Source organism: Bubalus bubalis, chromosome 9 (assembly GCF_019923935.1).
Source record: "Bubalus bubalis isolate 160015118507 breed Murrah chromosome 9, NDDB_SH_1, whole genome shotgun sequence".
Lineage (NCBI taxonomy): Eukaryota > Metazoa > Chordata > Mammalia > Artiodactyla > Bovidae > Bubalus > Bubalus bubalis.
This window is the reverse complement of record NC_059165.1, coordinates 46,220,408-46,244,759: the sequence shown is the minus strand read 5'-3', so window position 1 is coordinate 46,244,759 and position 24,352 is coordinate 46,220,408. Positions and strand designations below refer to the sequence as shown.

At 38.8% G+C, this 24,352-nt stretch overlaps 1 protein-coding gene and 1 pseudogene across 4 annotated transcripts in view; both read left to right on the top strand.

Annotated features, from left to right (window-relative positions):
- Nucleotides 1–24,352, top strand: part of GRIA1 (glutamate ionotropic receptor AMPA type subunit 1) — a 360,169-nt gene that overhangs the window by 153,560 nt on the left and 182,257 nt on the right. The gene's annotated exons all lie outside the window — the stretch shown is intronic.
- LOC102406096 lies at nucleotides 21,624–22,722 on the top strand (annotated as a pseudogene).

Here is a 24,352-nt window from a genome sequence, read left to right as displayed (position 1 = left end):
TTTTATAGTTTTCTATATATAGGTCTTGAGTTTCTTTAGGTAAATATATTCCTAAGTATTTTATTCTTTCCATTGCAACGGTGAATGGAATTGATTCCTTAATTTCTCTTTCTGTTTTCTCATTATTAGTGTATAGGAATGCAAGGGATTTCTGTGTGTTGATTTTATATTCTGCAACTTTACTATAGTCATTGATTAGTTCTAGTAATTTTCTGGTGGAGTCTTTAGGGTTTTCTATGTAGAGGATCATGTCATCTGCAAACAGTGAGAGTTTTGCTTTTTCTTTTCCAATTTGGATTCCTTTTATTTCTTTTTCTACTCTGATTGCTGTGGCCAAAACTTCCAAAACTATGTTGAATAGTAATGGTGAAAGTGGGCACCTTTGTCTTATTCCTGACTTTAGAGGAAATGCTTTCAATTTTTTACCATTGAGGATAATGTTTGCTGTGGGTTTGTCATATATAGCTTTTATTATGTTGAGGTATGGTCCTTCTATTCCTGCTTTCTGGAGAGTTTTTATCATAAATGGATGTTGAATTTTGTCAAAGGCTTTCTCTGCATCTATTGAGATAATCATATGGTTTTTATTTTTCAATTTGTTAATGTGGTGTATTACATTGATTGATTTGTGGATATTGAAGAATCCTTGCATCCCTGGGATAAAGCCCACTTGGTCATGGTGTATGATCTTTTTAATGTGTTGTTGGATTCTGATTGCTAGAATTTTGTTAAGGATTTTTGCATCTATGTTCATCAGTGATATTGGCCTGTAGTTTTCTTTTTTTGTGGGATCTTTATCAGGTTTTGGTATTAGGGTGATGGTGGTCTCATAGAATGAGTTTAGAAGTTTACCTTCCTCTGCAATTTTCTGGAAGAGTTTGAGCAGGATAGGTGTTAGCTCTTCTCTAAATTTTTGGTAGAATTCAGCTGTGAAGCTGTCTGGACCTGGGCTTTTGTTTGCTGGACGATTTTTGATTACAGTTTCAATTTCCATGCTTGTGATGGGTCTGTTAAGATTTTCTATTTCTTCCTGGTCTCCAGTTTTGGAAAGTTATACTTTTCTAAGAATTTGTCCATTTCTTCCACGTTGTCCATTTATTGGCATATAATTGTTGATAGTAGTCTCTTATGATCCTTTGTATTTCTGTGTTGTCTGTTGTGATCTCTCCATTTTCATTTCTAATTTTATTGATTTGATTTTTCTCCCTTGGTTTCTTGATGAGTCTGGCTAATGGTTTGTCAATTTTATTTATCCTTTCAAAGAATCAGCTTTTGGCTTTGTTGATTTTTGCTATGGTCTCTTTTGTTTCTTTTGCATTTATTTCTGCGCTAATTTTTAAGACTTCTTTCCTTCTACTAACCCTGGGGTTCTTCCTTTCTTCCTTTTCTAGTTGCTTTAGGTGTAGGATTAGGTTATTTATTTGACTTTTTTTTTGTTTCTTGAGGTATGCCTGTATTGCTATGAACTTTCCCCTCAGGACTGCTTTTAAAGTGTCCCATAGGTTTTGGGTTGTTGTGTTTTCATTTTCATTCGTTTCTATGCAAATTTTGATTTCTTTTTTGATTTCTTCTGTGATTTGTTGGTTATTCAGCAGCATGTTGTTCAGCCTCCATATGTTGGAATTTTTAATAGTTTTTTTCCTGTAACTGAGATCTAATCTTACTGCATTGTGGTCAGAAAAGATGCTTGGAATGATTTCTATTTTTTTGAATTTACCAAGGCTAGCTTTATGGCCCAGGATGTGATCTATCCTAGAGAAGCTTCCATGTGCACTTGAGAAAAAGGTGAAATTCATTGTTTTGGGATGAAATGTCCTACAGATATCAATTAGGTCTAACTGGTCTATTGTATCGTTTAAAGTTTGTGTTTCCTTGTTAATTTTCTGTTTAGTTGATCTATCCATAGGTGTGAGTGGGGTATTAAAGTCTCCCTCTATTATTGTGCTATTGTTAATTTCTCCTTTCATACTTGTTATCATTTGTCTTACATATTGCGGTGCTCCCGTGTTGGGTGCATATATATTTATAATTGTTACATCTTCTTCTTGGATTGATCCTTTGATCATTATGTAGTGACCATCTTTGTCTCTTTTCACAGCCTTTGTTTTAAAGTCTATTTTATCTGATATGAGTATTGCTACTCCTGCTTTCTTTTGGTCCCTATTTGCATGGAAAATCTTTTTCCAGCCCTTCACTTTCAGTCTGTATGTGTCCCCTGTTTTGAGGTGGGTCTCTTGTAGACAACATATGTAGGGGTCTTGTTTTTGTATCCATTCAGCCAGTCTTTGTCTTTTGGTTGGGGCATTCAACCCATTTACGTTTAAGGTAATTACTGATAAGTATGATCCCGTTGCCATTTACTTTATTGTTTGGGGTTCGATTTTATACACCATTTTTGTGTTTCCTGTCTAGAGAATATCCTTTAGTATTTGTTGGAGAGCTGGTTTGGTGGTGCAGAATTCTCTCAGCTTTTGCTTGTCTGAAAAGCTTTTGATTTCTCCTTCATACTTGAATGAGATCCTTGCTGGGTACAATAATCTGGGCTGTAGGTTATTTTCTTTCATCATTTTAAGTATGTCTTGCCATTCCCTCCTGGCTTGAAGAGTTTCTATTGAAAGATCAGCTGTTATCCTTATGGGTATTCCCTTGTGTGTTATTTGTTGTTTTTCCCTTGCTGCTTTTAATATTTGTTCTTTGTGCTTGATCTTTGTTAATTTGATTAATATGTGTCTTGGGGTGTTTCGCCTTGGGTTTATCCTGTTTGGGACTCTCTGGGTTTCTTGGACTTGGGTGATTATTTCCCTCCCCATTTTAGGGAAGTTTTCAACTATTATCTCTTCAAGTATTTTCTAATGGTCTTTCTTTTTGTCTTCTTCTTCTGGGACCCCTATGATTTGAATGTTGTAGCATTTAATATTGTCCTGGAGGTCTCTGAGATTGTCCTCATTTCTTTTAATTCGTTTTTCTTTTATCCTCTCTGATTCATTTATTTCTACCATTCTATCTTCTAATTCACTAATCCTATCTTCTGCCTCTGTTATTCTACTATTTGTTGCCTCCAGAGTGTTTTTCATTTCATTTATTGCATTATTCATTATATATTGACTCTCTTTTATTTCTTCTAGGTCCTTGTTAAACCTTTCTTGCATCTTCTCAATCCTTGTCTCCAGGCTATTTATCTGTGATTCCATTTTGATTTCAAGATTTTGGATCAATTTCACTATCATTATTTGGAATTCTTTATCAGGTAGATTCCCTATCTCTTCCTCTTTTGTTTGGTTTGGTGGGCTTTTATCCTGTTCCTTTATCTGCTGGGTATTCCTCTGTCTCTTCATCTTGTTTAAATTGCTGAGTTTGGGGTGTCCTTTCTGTATTCTGGCAGTTTGTGGAGTTCTCTTTATTGTAGTGTTTCCTCACTCTGTGTGGGTTTGTACAGGTGGCTTGTCAAGGTTTCTTGGTTAGGGAAGCTTGTGTCGGTGTTCTGGTGGGTGGAACTGTATTTCTTCTCTCTGGAGTGCAATGAAATGTCCAGTAATGAGTTATGGGATGTCTATAGTTTTGGGGTGACTTTGAGCTGCCTGTATCTTGGAGCTCATGGCTGTGTACCTTGTGGCTGGAGAATTTGCTTGGTATGTCTTGCCCTGAAACTTGTTGGCCCTTGTGTGGTGCTTGGTTTCAGTGCAGGTATGGAGGCATTTGATGAGCTCCTGTCAATTAATGTTCCTTGGAGTCCGGAGCTCCCTGGAGTCAGGGTTTGGACTTAAGCCTCCTGCTTCCAGTTATCGGTCTTATTTTTACAGTAGTTTCAAAGCTTCTTCTTCTATACAGCACCATTGATAAAACATCTACGTTAAAGATGAAAAGTTTCTCTACCGTGAGGGTCACCCAGAGAGGTTCACAGTGTTACATGGAGAAGAGAAGAGGGAGGAGGGAGTTAGAGGTGACCCAAATGAGATGAGGTGGGATCAATAGAGGAGAGAGTGGGCTAGCCAGTAATCTCTTCCTTATGTGCACTCCACAACTGGACCGCTCAGAGTTGTTCATGGAGTTATACAGAGAAGAGAAGAAGGAGGAAGGTGACAGAGGTGGCCAGAAGGATAAAAGGGGGGAATGAAAAGGAGGGAGACAGATCCAGCCAGTAATCAGTTCCCTAAATGTTCTCCACCGTCTGGAACACACATAAATTCACAGAGTTGGGTAGAGTAGAGAGGGGTTAGGGAGGCGACACAGGCGACCTGGTGGAGAAAAAGCAGAGTCCAAAGGGAGAGAGAGCAGTCAAGCCAGTAATCTCGCTCCCTAGTGAAAAACGGATACTGAAGATTGGGTTCTTAAAGGCACAAAATTCGTAACAAATACATAAAAGCAAAAATTAAAAATCTAGTGTAGAGTTTGGAATTTCAAAAATACGATGTTAAAGAAAAGAAGAAGGAAAAGAAAGAAAAAACGAACAAACAAAAACAAACAAGGTCGTGAAAATTATAAAGAAAATATAGGTACAAAATTGATAACTAATACCAAAAAGCAAAAGTTAAAAATCTAGAGTAGAGTTTGGAATTTCAAAAATACAATGTTATAGAAAAGAAGGGAAAAAAAAGAAAAAAAAAAAAGTCAAAAAAATTATAAAATGTATATATATATGAAGTTTGCCTTAAAAAATAGAATAGGGTCTTCTTCTCTTTTTTTTTTTTTTTGCAAAGTAATCGGTTATAAAAGTGAAAATTAAAGGAATAATAGAGGACTTAAGATTTTTTTTTAATTAAAAAAATAAAAATAAAAAAAAGAAAGAATGATTGTAAAAATAGTAAAAATATATCTAAGACTTTCTCTGGTTTTGTTGTGAGTATTGTGGGTTCAGTTCGTTTTTGGCTAGTTCCTTGGTCCGACTTATATTTCTCAAGATCTATAGGCCCCTTCCTATGTAGTTGGTAGTAACCACAGGGTTTTAATCTATTGCCTGTAGCTTCCAAGGCGGTTCCCTCTGTTATAGCTTCTTCTGTTTGCTGGTCTCTTCAGTGTCTGGTTTCTGCCCTGACACAAAGGGGACGGTGGAGGACACTTTTTTTTTTTTTTTTTTTTAAGGCTCACTTGTTCAGTCGTGCTGTGGGGAGCGAGGGAGGGATGCTGCAAACAAATAACACTGTCGTGTGCTCGCAGTGCCTCAGCCACACTGGGTCTGCTCCCCGTTCACAGCGCATGTAGCCTCCCTGCCCATGCTGCTCAGGCTCTAGGTTGCTCCCCTGGGAACCATCCAAGGCCGGCCCTGGGCTGCCTGCACTTCCCAGGTCCAAGCTGCTCAGGTTCAGGCACTCGGGTAGTCCTCAGAGGCACAGACTCTCGGTTGGGCCTGCGTTTTGTGCCCTTCCCAGATCCGAGCAGCTCAGGTGATGAGGTGTTTGGCGCGCGCGATTGCTGCGACTTATCGCCTCCCCGCCGCTCGGTTATCTAGGTATGCAACCGGCACACCTTCTTAGGCAGATGTTGACCGTCCAGATCCCCAAGAAGTTTTAGTTAGCAAAGAAGCCTGCTTACAGTTTTATAGATAATGTCTCTCTGGGGCTGCGATTGTCCCCTTCCAGCCCTGGCTGCCTGTCACCGGAGGGGGATGGTCTGCCCCTGGCTATCTCTGTTCAGTCCTTTGTTCTGTGCGCGGGCCTGGCGGTGTCTTAGGTTAGGGCTGGCTTTTCGCATGGTAGATATCCCACAGTCTGGTTTGCTAGCCCAAATTATTTCGCTCAGATAGCACTCGGGGTATTCAGGCCAGATCCTTGCGATGCAGCCCGCGCCGCACCTCCCTGCCCAGCCCCCGCTTGCTAATGGCGGATGCAGGCATCTGCGCTGCTCCTCCGCTGGGTGAGTTACCGTAGGGCTCCCAATGAGCTGGTTTTAATTGTTTATTTATTTTTCCTCCCTCTTATGTTGCCCTCTGTGCTTCCAAGGCTCGGCACAGATTCATCAGTGAGAAGGTTTCCTGGTGTTTGGAAACTTCTCTCTTTTTAAGACTCCCTTCCCAGGATGGAACTCCATACCTCCCTCTTTTGTCTCTTTTTTTGTCTTTTATATTTTTTTCCTACCTCCTTTTGAAGACTTGGGTTGCTTTTCTGGGTGCCTGATGTCCTCTGCCAGCATTCAGAAGTTGTTTTGTGGAATTTACTCGGCATTTAAATGTTCTTTTGATGAATTTGTGGGGGAGAAAGTGTTCTCCCCATCCTACTCCTCCACCATCTTAGCTCCTCCCCAGGGGGGTATTTTTTTATTTTATTTTTGATACAGGGGTTTAGAATCAATTTTTTTTTTCCATACTGATATCCAACTGATAGCATCTTTATTGAAAAGCTCATCCTTTCTCCACTGAACTTCAGTGGCATCTTGATCATAAATCAAATGACCAAATACACATGTAACTGTGTTTATGGTCTTCCTTTTCTATTCCATTGGTCTATTTGCATACCATTAGGTCTTAAATTTAATCCAAGTTTTTATATATGTTCAAAACAATTTTGAACCTGTTAGACATTTACATTTTACATATAAATTTTAGAATCAACATGTCAAATTGTGAAGAAAAAAAAAACTACAAGAAATGAGATGGCCTTTTACTTATATGTCCACTTGGGAGAACTGACATCTCTAAATACTGTCTCTCAATCCAAACGTATAACATATTGGTCTACTTATTTGTTGTTGCTTAGTTGTTAAGTTGTGTCCAACTCTGGTTTTCCTATACTTCTTTTAGTGTTGCTATGTAGTTTTCAGTATAGAGATTTTGCACATTGGTTGTTAGATCTTTGTTCTAGGTATTTGATGTTTTTTGATATTATTATAAAGAGTATCTTTAAAAATAATATGTTATAATTTTTGTTGCTGATAGATCAAAATAGAAATAATTACTCTTATATTGATTTTATGTCCAGTGACCTTGCCATATTCACTTAGTAATTCTGATATTTTTCAATAGCATTTTGGGGCTTTCCTATAATCTTGTCACCTATGAATAATGACAGTATTATTTTTTTCTTGTCAACTTGGTCATGATATTAATTCCTATGTCCTGTTTACTAGTGTTAATATTTTGTGTAGGATTTTCATTTTGATTATGAAATACAGTGTCTGTAATTTTCTCTTCTATTATTGTCTCTGTTCAGAGCTGTCTTGACCTCAGAAGAAGAAAGGAGTGCTCCCTCTTTCTATTCTCTGGAAGAACCCTATAAAATGGTGGTTATTTATTTCTTAACTATTTTTTTAGAACTCAGAAGAGAGATATTTGGGTCCGGGGTTTTCTTTGTGCAAAGCATTAAATGAATTGAAGAGTTATAGCACTAGTCAATTTTGCTATTCATGTGGCAGTTTTGATAATGTATATTATGTAGATGAAATTTTCCCATTTCATCTATATTTTCAAATATCTTGTTTATAATATCCTCTAATTGTCTTCTTCATGTCCATATAATTTGTAAGTGATGTTACTTTTTATACTCCTGACATTGGTTGTTTTTGTGCTTGGTGGCTCTTGCACTTTCTCTAAGATTCCTTAGGGGTTGCTTTTTATTTCATTGATCTTTTCTATTGTATGCTTCTTATGTAACTAATTTCTAGTCTTCTCTCTTATGTCCTTGAAATGGATGCACAGTTCATTGATTTTTTTGGTAACAGTTTTCTTCTTCTCTAATGTGTGAATTTGTAAAGCCACATTTCCCTCTAGAGATAGGCTTAATTACATCATTCATTTGTTGACTTTTCAGATTTACTAATTTTTTTTTTATCTTTCCACTTTTTACTCATCTTATTAATTTGGAAAGTTGACAACCCTTACCTATTCTTTTTGCAGTTACACTAGAGATCAAAATATTTATTCCATCTTTAAAAATATTTATATATTTATTTATTTACTTGGCTGCATCAGGCCTTATTGCAGCACATATGCTTAGTTGCTCCATGGCATGTGGGATCTTAGTTCCTTGACCAGGGATTGAACCTGCATCCCCTGCATTGCAAGGCAGATTCTTAACCACTGAACCACCAGGGAAGTGCCACAACATTTATTCTTGACTAACTAAATGTTATTGTGTATCTCTACTTATTCCATCCTCCCAGACAGTGCAAAGATCTTAGAACACTGCAGCTTTATTTTTTTCTAGCCAATATACATAACATGATTGTTGTGTAATTTTTGTATTTTTAAACTCAACAAAATAAAATATGTGGGAAATATGGTGGGTACAATGGAAAACCCTAACATACATGGTAAATGGGATGTCATACAGAGAAAGTAAGAGGATTCAGAAATAATGTGTGAAGAATCAATTGCTAAGAGCGTTCTAAACCTGATAAAAGATATTATAATACAAATTCAAGAAGTCCAATATACCCAAAGCAAGTTAAATGAAAGAAATCACACCTAGACACAACCTACTAACATTGCTGAAAACCACAAACAAGTTCTTAAAAGCATTCAGAGTGAAGAAAGGGTGAGAGACAAATTACTACAAAACGATCAGCATTAAGACGGACAACTGACTCTTCACAAGAAATAACCGAATTATATTTTTAAAGTGCTGAAAGAAAATAACCGCCAATGTAAATTTTATATTCAACAAAGATGTATTTTCAAGAGAAAGTGTAAAATGAGGACATCTTCATACAAATAAAAAAAAAAGTCTCAATAATAGACATACTTTAATGGAAATAACTCAAGGACATTACTCAGGAAGTAGCAGAAGTATTTGAGATGGAAACTCAGGAATCAAAAGGAACTAGAATTATAAAAATATGGGTAGATACAAACAAATATGGACTGAGTAAACAGCAATCACAATAATTTTCCATTCTTTTTGCTTTCTGTGCTTTAATCTTGTTATTTTATTTTGATCTATCTTGAAGTTTACTGATTCTCTTTTAAGAAGCACCTAATCTACCATTAAGTGTATAAAATTCTTGACGTCAATCTTTTATTTTTCAAATTTGAAATTTCCTCTTTATTATTTTGCATGGTTTTCAGTAGTCTGCTGAAATTATCTATCTTGTATTTTATTCTCTGGAAGGTAGTAAGCATAGTTGACTATAAAATACATGCCTGATCAATCTAATATCTTGAGCGCCTATGGATGTGGCCCTATCTTTTCTGTTCCTTTATACTTAACGTTGTTTTAGCTTCTGGTGTAACTGGTTATTTTTTTATCATGTTCTGGACATTGTACTGCAGAATTTGTCAGAGAAATAATTTGATGCCTAGGGTTATGTTAGCTTTTTCCCTAGTAGATATAGGTTTGCCTTGTTAATATCAATCCATTAGCATTTCAGTCCCGTTTCAGAGATTGAGATGATTTAAAACTAAATTGCTGTCTCTACAAGCACCTATTTCCAGATTCATTCTCATTTCTGCTGGGCAGCTATTCTGAGTCCCTACCCAAAATGAACATTCTTTAACAGCCTCATTCCACTGCCACCAATTTTTGTTTCTGAACTCCAATCCCCACATTCTTATTCCTGCCTTCTTTTAGTTTATTTGTTTCTTCTGGAATTGGTAAATGTCTCCAGGGCAAAAATATCTCCAAACACAAGTGTTACCCACTGACTTTGCTCTAGCCTCAGCTCCTTGCTCTGCGATTCTTCACTCTTTTGTTAGCCCTTTAGATCTTTGAGCAGATTTTTAAGTATTTTGTCCAGTTTTTCTTTTTGTCCCCACTGGTCCAAGTTATATAGTTTCTCATTAAGATAAGTAAAAGTCCTATGCCTTCCCTTAAAAAAATTCACAGACATGTCCACAAGAGACTGACTGCAGGCAGTGGTTTCCCCCTCTAGATGATTCTCCCAGATCATCAGTTTCCAGCTGGTCATTTCTCATTTACATCAACTCAGCCACTGTGTGTCTCAGGGACTGAGACTTTGGCCTTAAATCTTTTCTAAAACAAAGCAAAAGATAAACATTCTGATAAAGCACTATTTGGTCTTCTAAGTCAAATTTAAACTTCTGAGTCTATTTCTTCTAAATTAGGATTTAGGTACTTGGTAAATGAAGGTTAGGTTGTTTATTATTTTGCTGGGAAAGAGCTCCTAAAGGTTTTATAGGGTTGCTATCATTCTCCTCTCCATGTGCCTGGAAGATCTGTAATGTTTAATGGTCCCAGGCTTGCCCTGTGAGGACGGACTGACAGTCTCTTCTGAGCAGCCGAACATCTGCTGGTTTCTAGCCTAAGTCATGGTGTGAGACCAGGACAGTGCTGAATGGAAGGCTGAAGGCAGGATGACTTGGAAACAGATGGTGTTTAGCTCCCACAGGGTGTGGAGTCCACTTCCAGAGTCAGTAGAAGGAGTATTAATGCCACTAGGATGCCACGTTGAGTGAAAACAAAACCACTCACACACACACAGATAGAAGACTCAACTCTTCCTGTCAGTAATCAGGAAATCTGTTCAAGGACTGACTAGTGGATTCACAATAGACTTTGCCAAAGGGTCAATAAAATGGAATAAAAGCCTACAAAGATTTTCAGATACCCTGGGAAATACAGAAGGGTGTGACCTTTTCTAAAAAAATGAACTCCTGTCCTTTGCTTAGTCTAATTCAATGAAAAATTTCTGAGTACGGCTGTTCTATGCAAAATAATCTATACTTTCAGGAAGAAGGTACTTTCCCTAATTGTGGTTGAGTGTTCAGTTTCCAGAACCAGGCTGCCTGGATTCCAATCCCAGCTATGCAGTATACCAGCAATGTGATCTCAGGCATGTTATTTAATTTCTCTGTATTGTCATTTTCCCATACATAAAATAGAAATACTAGTGATACTTAGCTCACAGAGAGAGGATTAAAAAAAAGTAATGCAGGTAAAGTACCTAGAATAGTGACTGATCTAAAAAAAATGCTATTTGCAATTAAATTTGTTTTATTATTATATAATTATTACTTAACAATATCTAACATGCTTATCTTGTGGCTCTCAGAGCCATGGACTTCTTACCTCTGTTCTATAATCTTTTATTTACCCATTATAAACAGGCTGAATGTTAGAATGGTTTCTTTACTAGCTGAATGTAGGGACTGCACTGGGGATTCCCACATCTTGCTGCTCTTTTCAGAAGGCTCTTTGAAAACACTACTTCCTAGGATCCAAACATAGAGAGTCTGATTTAGTAGATCTGGAATGGGCATAGGAAGCTGAATTTTACTGATGAACATAAATGCAAAAATCCTCAACAAAATTCTAGCAAACAGAATCCAACAACATATTAAAAAGATCATACATCATGACCAAGTGGGCTTTATCCCAAGGATGCAAGGATTCTTCAATATTCACAAATCAGTCAATGTGATACACCACGTTAACAAATTGAAAGATAAAAACCATATGATTATCTCAATAGATGCAGAGAAAGCTTTGACAAAATTCAACATCCATTTATGATAAAAAAAAAAAACCTCCAGAAAGCAGGCATAGAAGGAAACATACCTCAACATAATAAAAGCCATATATGATAAACCCACAGCAAACATCCTCAATGGTGAAAAACTGAAAGCATTTCCCCTAAAGTCAGGAACAAGACAAGGGTGCCTGCTCTCACCACTACTATTCAACACAGTTTTGGAATTTTTAGCCACAGCAATCAGAGAAGAAAAAGAAATAAAAGGAATCCAGATTGGAAAAGAACAAGTAAAACTCTCACTGATCCTCTACATAGAAAACCCTAAAGACACCCCCAGAAAATTACTAGAGATAATCAATGAATATAGAAAAGTTGCAGGATATAAAATTAACACACAGAAATCCCTTGCATCCCTATACACTAACAGTGAGAAAACAGAAAGAGAAATTAAGGAAACAATTCCATTCACCATTGCAATGCAAAGAATAAAATACTTAGGAATAAATCTACCTAAAGAAACAAAAGACCTATATATAGAAAACTATAAAACATTGATGAAAGAAATCAGAGATGACACAAATAGATGGAGAAATATACCATGTTCATGGAAGAATCAATATAGTGAAAATAAGTATACTACCCAAAGCAATCTGTAGATTCAATGCAATCGCTACCAAGCTATCAATAGTATTTTTCACAGAACGAGAACAAATATTTTCATAATTTGTATGGAAATACAAAAAAAACTCAAATAGCCAAAGCAATCTTGAGAAAGAAGAATGGACCTGGAGGAATCAACCTGCCTGACTTCAGACTATACTACAAAGCTACAGTCATCAAGACAGTATGGCACTGGCACAAAAACAGAAATACAGATCAATGGAACAAAATAGAAAGCCCACAGATAAATCCACGCACCTATGGACACCTTATCTTTGACAAAGGAAGCAAGGATATACAATGGAGAAAGGACAATCTCTTTAACAAGTGGTGCTGGGAAAACTAGTCAACCATCTGTAAAAGAATGAAACTAGAACACTTTCAAACACCATACACAAAAATAAACTCAAAATGGATTAAATATCTAAATGTAAGACCAGAAACTATAGAACTCCTAGGGGAAAACATAGGCAAAACACTCTGACATAAATCACAGCAGGATCCTGTAAGACCCACCTCCCAGAGTAATGGAAAAAAAGGAAAAATAAACAAATGGGACCTAATTAATCTTAAAATCTTTTGCATAATGAAGGAAACTATAAGCAAGGTGAAAAAACAGCCTTCAAAGTGGGAGAAAATAATAGCAAATGAAGTGACTGACAAAGAATTAATCTCAAAAATATACAAGCAGCTCATGCAACTCAATACCAGAAAAATAAACGACCCAATCAAAAATGGGCCAAAGAACTAAAGAGACATTTCTCCAAAGAAGACATACAGGTGGCTAACAAACACATGAAAAGATGCTTAACATCACTCATTATCAGAGAAATGCAAATCAAAACCACAATGAGGTACCATCTCATGCCAGTTAGAATGGCTGCCATCAAAAAATCTACAAACAATAAATACTGGAGAGGGTGCGGAGAAAAGGGAACCCTCTTACACTGTTGGTAGGTATGCAAACTAGCACAGCCACTATGGAGAACAGTGTGGAGATTCCTTAGAAAACTGGAAATAGAGCTGCCATATGGCTCAGCAATCCCACTGCTGGGCATACACACCAAGAAAACCAGAATTGAAAGAGACACATGTACCCCAATGTTCATCACAGCACTGTTTACAATAGCTAGGACATGGAAGCAATCTAGATGGTCATCAGCAGACGAATGGATAAGAAAGCTGTGGTACATATACACAACGGAATATTACTCAGCTATTAAAAAGAACGCATTTGAATCAGTTCTAATGAGGTGGGTGAAACGAGCCTATTATACAGAGTGAAATAAGTCAGAAAGAAAAACACTAATACAGTATATTAATGCATATATATGAAATTTAGACTGATGGTAACGATGACCCTCTATGCAAGGCAGCAAAAAAGACACAGATCTAAAGAACAGACTTTTGGACTCTGGGAGAAAATGGGGCTGGGATGATTTGAGAGAATAGCACTTAAACATGTATATTACCATATGTGAAATAGATCACCAGTCCACGTTCAGTGCATGGAGCAGCGCACTCAAAGCTGGTGTACTGGGACAACCCTGAGGGATGGGGTGGGGAGGGGGGCTTCAGGATGGGGAACACATGTACATCCATGGCTGATTCATGTCAATGTATGGCAAAAACCACTAAAATATTGTAAAGTAATTAGCCTCCAATTAAAATAAATTAATTTTTTAAAAAAACCTCACTGGTGAACCGCTGGACTCTGGTATACCAATTATTAAATATCTGGAGCCAACTATTAAATGTTCATGAATTTTGCAAACTGGTTGCCCAACTAATAGTAGCTATTGGCTATGGTGGGAATATTTACATTATGAAAATTGGCAAATGCTACACTTTTTCTTTTTTTCTCCCAAGCTAGTTGACTACCAGGAGAAATATCAATAGCCTCAGATATGCAGATGATACCAGTCTAATGGCAGAAAGCAAAGAGGAACTAAAGAGCCTCTCGATAAGGGTGAAAGAAGAGAGTGAAAAAGCCAGGCTTCAAACAATATTAAAAAAAAAAACTAAGATCATGGCACCCAGTCCCATCACTCATGGCAAACAGACGGGGAAAAGTGAAAGAAGTGACAGATTTCCTCTTCTTGGGCTCTAAAAATCACTGCCGATGTTAACTGCAGCCATGAAGTTAGAAGATGCTTGCTTCTTGGAAAGAAAGTTATGACAAACCTAGACAGTGTATTAAAAAGCAAAGACATCCCTTTCCCAACAAAGGTCTATATAGACAAGACTATGGTCTTTCCAGTAGTCATGTACAGATGTGAGCTGGACCATAAAGAAGGCAGAGTGCCAAAGAATTGATGTTTTCAAACTGTGGTGCTAGAGAAGACTCTTGAGAGTCCCTTGGACTGAAAGGAGATCAAACCAGTCAGTCCTAAAGGAAATCAACCCTGAATACTCATTGGTAGGACTGATGCTGAAGCTTAAATTCCAATACTTTGGCCACCTGACGTGAAGAGCTGACTCATTGGAAAAGACCCTGATGCTGGGAATGATTGCAGGAAGAGAAGAAGAGGGTGACAGGGGATGAGATGGTTGGATGGCATCCATTGGACATGGACATGACTCAATGGACATGAGTTTGAGGAGATGGTGAGGGACAGGAGGCCTGGTGTGCCATAGTCTATTGGTGTGCTGTAGTCTATTAAGTCACAAAGTATCAGACAACTTGGCAACTGAACAAGTTGACTGTCACACTGCAGGTATAATCTTCTCCTTCCTGGGAATGTTTCTGCTTGACCAAAATCTTCACTGTTCTCAGGGTTTGTTGATTGAGATTTGGATCTCCCGTGGAATGGGGATTCCCATGGCGGAAAGGGCTGTTAGCCAGATATCTCTGCATCCATATTGAAACTCTCATGTCTTCAGTGCGAGGCAGACGTGGAAAACTGCCTATTGGTTACTCTAGCTTATGGATGTGTGATAGTCAGCTCTCACAAAGATTTAAAATCAATTTTGAGGCAGCTTGTACAAAACCATGGCAGTGAACATTAAAATCCAGATTCTCTTTAAAGCTTTTCTTTAAAAAAATGAGGGACTTCCCTGACAGTCCCATGGTTAAAACTCCATGCTCCCACTGCAGGGGACCTGGGCTTGATCCCTGGTTGGGGAACTAAGATCCTACATGTCATGCTGTGGCTGAAAGAAAGAAAGAAAGAAAAATAAATAATCTATGGAGAATTTTTTTTTTTAATGGAAAGATCTGGACCTGTTTCTCATTTGAAAAATTCTGCCTAAAGCTGAGTGACCACTGGCAGGATGAAAAATGTTCTCTCACCTGCCCATTTGTTCCTTTATGCTTCCTGCCTGGCCCCTGAGTCTGCAGCTCACTGCAGCCGCGTGCCTTGCTGGAAAAGGTGACAGACCAGGACTTCGCAGATGGGAGCCTGTCGTCATGATGCTGCTTTTAACTCATTGTGTGGCCTTGGCTGACTCACTTTCCCCATAGGAGTCCTCGTTTCTCATTTGCAACCTGGGAGAATGCACACCTTATCTGCCTCTAAATGACCTTGGGATGATCTGAAATGGGAGAGTGTAAGCCCCTGAATGCCAGCTGCAGGAAAGTAAAGAATTACTGCTATCTGTCGATTTCTATTATCTACTGTCCCCTTAGTGGAGATGAAGGATCCCACAACAAGGTCTGATAGGAAAAACTGTCTGACTGCATTGGCACACTGAGAATGGATGGGGAGAGATGGTTCCATGGTGAGAAAAGCATATGTAACAGAAGTACCAATGAACTTGCTGAATCTGCAGTCTTGCTCAGGGAGCTTTGGGACCATGAGAATGTAAAGACCTTGTTATTAACCACCTCCACTTTACATTTATGAAAATATGGGCTCAGAAGGAACATGGCTTAGAATCAGATCTGCGTATCAATCCTAGCAACATTCCTTAACCTCTCTGAGCCTCTGTTTCCTCATGTATAAAATGGGAATGCAAGAATCTGTCTTATAACACATTATGAAGATTCAGTGAGATAATGCGCTTTCGTTACCTAAAACATATTGTAAATGTCCATTAAGTGACAGCTGCTGTTATTAAATCAGGCATATGCTAACTGAACCACTGGCAAACCAGGAAGCAGTTAAGAGAATAAGACGTATTCCTAGTGGATAGTTCCCTACAGGAAAAGAATTTTTCATCAACCAGATGGGGCTCCTTTGACTTCCCATTGCGCTGAGGTACTTCAAATCAGTATTCTTCCTAGCATTTGCTACAAGAAGCATGAGACACCCAACCATACAAGCCCAAGTTAATGGCAAGTGCTGAGAGTCAGAGGTGGTATTATTAATAGCATTATAAAGCATTTGCAGAGTTGAACTGGCGTGTTTCCCCTCCAAAACTCCTTAAATATTGCCCCTACTCAGCTGGGAATGAAAAATTTGGGCTCAGAGAACACTTATTTATTTTCCCTGCTTTTCATGCCTCTTTTTACCAGCAGGTCTGAATATCAAGGCAAAAGTGTTCAAGCTCCTCTGGGCTCCTGAAGGCTGGAACAAATTACAAATTCTTAGAGCCAGTCCTTCTTTTGGACTAAACTCCTTTTTCTTTTCCTCTTTCCCAATAAAATTTTCAGTTCCAGAGAGTCCCTTCTCTCACCCACTCCTCTCCTAATGCAATTCTGTTTGATTTCCACTGAGCAGCTCCTGAAAGGAGCTGCTGAACCATGCGGCGGCCAGCATTTCAATTCCTGAACACCCGGAGCTGTTTCAGATGCTTCTGTAGATCCAGCAATCTTGCATTTAACCAAAAAGATTGACACAGCATTTTCCCCCTCCCCAGCATTTCCAGCTCATTAGTCTTACTTGTCTTCCACAGAAAGACTCCCTTGGTTTGGTTTCCTGCCAAATCAGTGAACTTATACAAATACATGCATAAGTCAAACACACCTACACACGCATAGATGTAATAGGTACTGAGTCTGTATCTGCGGTGAATATTCAACAGTTCATTTCTAGACTTCATGTCTCCACTGAAGTTTTAGTCACTTGCTCTTTTCTTATCTCCCCATCTTCTTCTTCCCTCCCCTCCCTCCCCACTTCTTTACTTTCTACTTTTCCCAGAAACTGCCTCTTTTTTTAGTAGTAATTATAAAATCTCATATTCTTCAATGTCAAAGAGGCTTGAGAAGCTTTCTTATACAATCCTCTCACTTTAGTTTTGAGAAATCTGTGTGCTGGAAGGGAATCCATGTGCCATCAGTGGTTTTTCTTTGCCTTTAGGAAAATTTTCAAGCTCCACAGGCATCACCCAGCACTGCATGGCTCGGGCCCTCCATATTGCATCAGCCACTTCTCTACCTCAGTCTCCACACAGTAACCACACAGATCCTTCAGTTCCTGCCTCAGGGCCTTTTCACATACTTTTCTTTCTTCCTGGACAGTCTTTCACACCTGGGCACACACCTCTTCTTCACCACTCCACATTCTATTTATTCCTTAACTCTCAACTCAAATGGTACTCAGACCACACACTGTTCCCTGTTCATTTCCTTCCTGGCACTCATCAAATTTATAACTACATATTTAGTTGTTTAATGTCTCCTCACCTATTAGAAAGCAAGATCTCTGGGGCTAAACACCATGCTTGTCCCTTCCTCACTCTGCTTCTTCAGTGCTATATACAGTGCCTAGCACTTGATAGTAACAACAGATAGTAACAAGAAACTTAAAAGTGCATTCAATAATTAAATGCACTTAAAAGTGCATTCCAACATACAGTAGGTGCAGACAAATACTGCTTGATTCCACTTTTAGAAGGTGCCTAGAACAGTCAAATTATTCATAGAGTCAGAAAGTATACTTACTGGCAGATGTCAGGGGTCAGGGGTGAGGGGAGCAATGAGGACTTGGTGTCTAATGGGGACAGAGTTTCAGTGTAGGAAGGTGAAAAATTTGGGAGGTGAATGATGGTGAGAGTTGCACAGCAACGTGAATGTATTTAGTGCCACTGAGATATACAGTTAAATATTGTTAAAATCGTATGTTTTATATTCTATGACTTTTACCAAAATAAAAAAAAAAAAACATTAAGAAAATCCAGTGAATTTTTACAGTAAGGATCATGGCTGAGCTATTCATATTCCTATCAAATGAATAACTATTGCTTATTAAAATATTTACTTGTGATTATCTATGTGTTGCTAGACAGCAAAAGAATATATGGTTTATTTTGTTATCCTAATTAAAACCTATTCATTCTGTTTCTTTTGTTGAATGTATACACGGTGTAACATCTAAATGTGATCAAATATGTCTCAGATCAGTCACTTTACTGCTTTATTAAAAACATGAACATAATAGTGTCTAACATTTACTGGGACCTTGCAAGTTTCAGAAACATTGGTCTAAGACTTTTATATGTATTAACTCAGTTAATACTTACAACTATCCTATGAGGAGGGTATGATTATTATCCCCATTTTGCAGGTAACAAGACTGAGTGATAAAGTCACCCACCCATTATTACACAGCTAGAAAGTAACAGAGCTAGTTTCTAATCCTGGCAATTCTGACTCCAAAGCCTGAACACTTATCCAGGCCATGCTGTGTCTTTATGAAGTGTTCCATTAATATTCATTGAAAGAGTAAATGAAAAATTTATCCAAATTGATTAGCAGCAAAACTGAGGTTAAAACTTAAATTGCTTGATGGATAATCCACTCCTCTTTCTATGCAAACAGAGGGCTTCTCAAGAACTAGCAGAGTGCAATAAAAAGAGAAAGAAGAAATTAACAAATTGGTCTGTTGCCAGTAATGACTATGGGAGGGACCTTGTGTTGTAGATTGTGGAGTGAAATGGAAATCATCCTTTTAGATTCAAGCAGGACCTAGTGGCAGGTAGAGAAACACTGAACTATTGAAGAGGACTTAGGATAAGGAATTACGTTCTCTAGAAACACGAAGTGGATTTATAGTTATTATCACCAACAATTCTCATATTTTACATGAGATTTTTCAAACGTGTTTATGAAGTATAAGCAACCATCAATTTTATGCGAGTGCTGGTCAGAATTCTATTTAGGATGAAAGCTCCAGCTGAGTGCCTTGTTCGCTGCTGCAGCCACAGCGTGTGGAGCATCGCCTGGCACATAGTAAGTGCTCAGTAATATTTATTTAATGAGTTAATGGAAAAGGCACATCCACAAATCTATCAGCATGTCCTTGCTGAGCACCTGTTATTAAGTTTATGCAGTCAAGGCACAGTAAGGCTCACAAAGAAAAATAACTCAGATTCCTTTCCATGAAGATGTCCTAATCTAGGTGGACCTCATAACAACCACCACTATTAGTAAAAGTCACCATCTTGGGGGTGTGCTTTGTCTATATGCTTTATATATTATGTCATATTCATACTTCTAACACCCTTAGGATAATGGCATTAGTACCAGACTCCATTTGTAGATGTAGACACTGAGGTTTAGAGATGCCAATTCCTTGATCACAATCACAAAGCAAGGAACTTGTGGTGCCAGGATTTGAACTCAGCTCCATTTGACTCTGGTATCAACTATGCCAAATGCATTTATCCCATTATTTTCAGGTCACCACCTATGGGTGAGAGGCATGTTGGGAGTACCAGTGTTTGCAGCATTGAAGGTGGGGGCAGAGACAGAGACAGCACCACAAGAAACACCACTCAGCCTCTCCAGGTCTACATATGCTGCTACCCTGGATCTGAGATACTCCCATTCTTCACCTGCCACAACCCTATTTGTTGTGCAGGACAGATTCGGTGACTCCCCTTCCTGGTAGCCTTCACAAACACTGTAAGATCAGGTTAGCTCTGCCCTCCTTCATGACCCCTCATTTTAATACTTCTCATCCCACATTCTAATCTCATGTGTTCCCCACCCACTGTTCTTTGAGTTCTTCCAGGAAAGTGTTTTATCCTTTCAGGGCTAGTACAGTGCCTGACCTATAGTGAATCATTTCCTAAATACTTATGGAATAAATGAATTTTGGGTAGAAAGTGCCACATATGGATCCAACCAAAATATCACAGAATTCAAAGGAAGGAATACATTTTAGGGTGCTAATTAAAACTCCAAGCAAAGAGCTGCTGAGAAGTTGGGTAAGAAGCTCACGCGGTGCTGCACTGCACATGTGTGGACCTAGTGGCCTCAGCAGATGAGTGGTGTGCAATGTGGTCCTGGCAATGTCAACATGGAGAAGACATTCTTCATGTACCTGTTCGTGACCTGGGAACTCATGCTAGGGCGCTGCTGTCACTGGTGCTCAGTACTGCCCCTGCCCTATGCTCGGGGCCACAAGGTCAAGATCAGGAGAGAATCAAGAGTAGAAGTCTATCATGGTGATGAAGCTGAGCCCAGAGCTGCATGTACACTTCAGTTTAGTTCAGTCACTCAGTCATGTCCAACTCCTTGCAACCCCATGGACTGCAGCCCACCAGACCTCCCTGTCCATCACCAACTCCCAGAGTTTACTCAGACTCATGTTCATTGAGTTGGTGATATCGATAATCCAGCCATCTCATCCTCTGTCATCCCCTTCTCCTCCTGCCTTCAATCTTTCCTATCATCAGGGTCTTTTCCAATGAGTTAGTTCTTTGCATCAGGTGGCCAAAGTCTTGGAGTTTCAGCTTCAACATCAGTCCTTCCAATGAATATTCAGGACTGATTTCCCTTAGGATGGACTGGTTGGATCTCCTTGCAGTCCAAGGGAATCTCAAGAATCTTCTCCAGCACCACAGTTCAAAAGCATCAATTCTTCAGTGTTCAGTTTTCTTTATAGTCCATCTCTCACATCCATACATGACTACTGGAAAAACAATAGCTCTGACTAGATGGACCTTTGTTGGCAAAGTAACGTCTCTGCTTTTTAGTATGCTGTCTAGGTTGCACATGTTGTCATAGCTTTTCTTTCAAGGAACAAGTGTCTTTTAATTTCATAGCTGCAGTCACTGACATCTGCAATGATTTTGGGGCCCAAAAAAATAAAGTCTCTCACTGTTTCCATTGTTTCCCCATCTATTTGCCATGAAGCGATGGGACCAGATGCCATGATCTTAGTTTTCTGAATGTTGACTTTTAAGTCAACTTTTTCACTCTCCTCTTTCACTTTCATCAAGAGGCTCTTCACTTTCTGCCATAAGGGTGGTGTCATCTGCATATCTGAGGTTATTGATATTTCTCCCAGCAATCTTGATTCCAGCTTGTGCTTCCTCCAGCCCAGCGTTTCTCATGATGTACTCTGCATATAAGTTAAATAAGCAGGGTGACAATATACAGCCTTGACATAGTCCTTTCCCAATTTGGAACCAGTCTGTTGTTCCATGTCCAGTTCTAACTGTTGCTTCCTGACCTGCATACAGATTTCTCAGCAAGCAGGTCAGGTGGTCTGATACACTTCATCTTATCAAAATGAATGGAAGTAAAGCAATCTGAAGGAAATTCAAGACCACAAAACTTATTGAACTGAAATACTGGATTGTCCAAAAAGTTTGCTCAGATTTTTCCATAACATCTTATAAAAAAAAAACCAGGATGAACATTTTGGCCAAACCAATACATCATACTGTTTATACCAAGAATAACAGTGTTGTGAGAAAGACCATCCTGCTAAGTCATGATGGAGGCGGAAGACAAACAACAGCCCTGGAAGACAATCTTTCCCTTGGAATTACCTAAAATGGAACTTCATTTTCATTTGAGTGGATCCATTAGTTCTAATGCCATGACGAGATTAGTACACAATAAACCAGGTCTTAAAATCCATGACTAGGTGACTATGATTAACAAGGGAAACAAAAGAACTTTGGAAGAAAGTCTCCAAAAGTTTCAAAGTATTCATCAGCTTGCTACTAAAGAGATGTTCATGGCCACAAAAGATGTTATTAAAGAATTCACAGATGATGGTGTCAAGTGCCTGAAACAAAGGAACACACCCAGAAAAGAAAACTACGGAATGACTGAAAAGACTTATGTGGAATTTGTACTTGATACTATAAAACAGTCTGAAAAAAGAGAACAGAGACACTGATGTTAGGTATTTGACAGCAATCAACAAAAGAGGTGGCCCTTCAGTAGCTGAGGAGACTGTTAAGCTTCCTGAAGAGTTCTTCCTTTCTACTGAGGACACAGTTCATGGGTTTGACCTCAGTGGAAACCCTATGGTAGGACAAACAATATTCCTTGGAACTTTTTTAGAACCTGACAAAACATATCTTCATTTGCTATTACATTTTACAGAGATCCCAAAGCAAAAAAATGAAGGAAGGAAGGAAGTATGGATGGATGGATGGATGGATGGAAGGAAGCAAGCAGTCAATGAAGGGAGGGAAGAAGAAGGAAAGGAAAGGAAATTAGGGAAGGGAAAGAAGGGGAAGAAATAAGAAAGAAACTTATGTATTCCTGGATCTGCCTCCTGATAGAATTAGGCATGGGACATTTCTCAGTTTCCCTGAGGGAAGATCCCTGGATCCAGTGGACTTTGTAAGGCATCCCTAGATACCACTGGGTAAAGCTTAGGGCTTCAGTTCCTGCAGCAACGCTCTGTTCCTCTTGCCCCACCCCCAGGTTGAAGTTCATATGGAGAGAAGTACTGTTTTAAGAATATAAATGTCATTTAGAAAAAAAATGATTTAAAGTAGAGTTGGGGGTAAAGTGGTTATTAAGATTCCTGTCTGGATGTTTGGACTATGTTAACCTAGGAAATTTATCCTCTATGAGCCCCAATTTTTACATCTATACTGTTGAGATGACAAAAATTACTGCTGGGAAGTCAAAATGAAGCAGTACATTAGGAACTCATCTGAGCGCTCTGTCCTTTGTAAGTGTTCAAATGTTTGTCATGGTCACTGCTGCCGCTGTTGCTACTTGTCTTCCAGCATTATTATTAGGCAAAATTGGGAGAGTAGGCATTTTATGCAGAAGTGCCCTTCTGAGGAAAAGTACAGAGACGTGAAGAAATGTCCTGCCCTCAGGTATAAAGACGACTCGTGACGTCGGCAAAAAAGGCTACAGGTATCTCATGCTGAGAGAGAGTGACTCCTCTGAACTGAGGAATCAAATGCTCAGAAAGTGAGAGAGCTGGTGAAACCATGCTCCATTCTTGTTTTAAAGAGCTGAATGTCAAAATGAAGAGCCCAACATAGGAGCCCAATGCGTGTGTCTTTTCCACTAAACACACAGCTGAGGCACCATGACTGCCATTTTGTTCTCAGAAATGATCCCCTGGGAATGTGGGCTACCGTCTCTTATTCTTTCTGGAGAAGAGTGATGTGTCATTAGACATCTTTTCGTCTAGAAGAGTGATACCAACTCTGTGTCTAACCACCTAGTCTTTTCCAAAGGCTGCCCAAACAGAAATGTGAAAAATTGGGACTTGGTCCTTATGCCTAGGATTACGGGAGAGTGGGTGTGCCAGTATAAGTGATCCTTTAATTGGCTCTTTTTATGAAAGCTGGGACATTCATAGAACCTATTAGGTTTTCAAAATATGTGAAATTATTTAGCTACTTACAAGATAGATCGGTTTACTACTTTCTCGAAGATGCCATTTCCTGACGATGCTAATTATGGAGGCATTTCAGAATAATAACCTCATAAAGTTCAAGCAGCTGTCTCTGTGTGCAGACTTAGATAACACACAGCTATGACCTCACTCAGGCCAAGGGCAGGTCTTAATAGCTTGAAAGGACTGTGGTCAGAAAAAGAGTTTGGCTTAAACTGTTTTCCCTCTTAACTGTTTAATAAAAGGAAGTGTCTCATTGCAGTTGCTTATTTCCTCCATGATTCCATGGGGTTAGGGCCATGGTACCTTCGGGTCATTAGACAAAATGAAAGTAATGTCTTGGGATAGATTGGGAACCCCAAAACTCAGCCTTGTACTCCAGTCATTGGAACACTTTGGTTATTTTATTCTATCACACTGGTCATTTAGAGTTGAGGAGTCTAAAGATACTAGTCATTTCTAAAGGCTGATTAGGGCATTTTCCCTGGGGAAAGAGCTTCTCTACAGAGGAACTCCAAGATGTCCAAGAAGATGGGCTCTGTGTTTGTTGCGAGACAGGAGAGGTGTTCAGGCAATGACAGAGCCCATGGTACTGGAGAGTAAAACGAACTGCTGCCCATACGTAATGGAAGGTCAAAGGCAGAGTGAGCATAATGGGAGCCTTATAAAAGCAAAAGGAAAAACTAGGGCCATCCACTTATTTAAAATGGAAAAAGGAATGTGTGTTTTTATCCCAATGCCCATCAAATTTCTTTTAGGAAAAAAGAAGTGAGAATAGGAGGAAATTAGACGTAGGAAAATATTATAAATTTTTTGGCCTTTCAAGCATCTTAATATCTGAG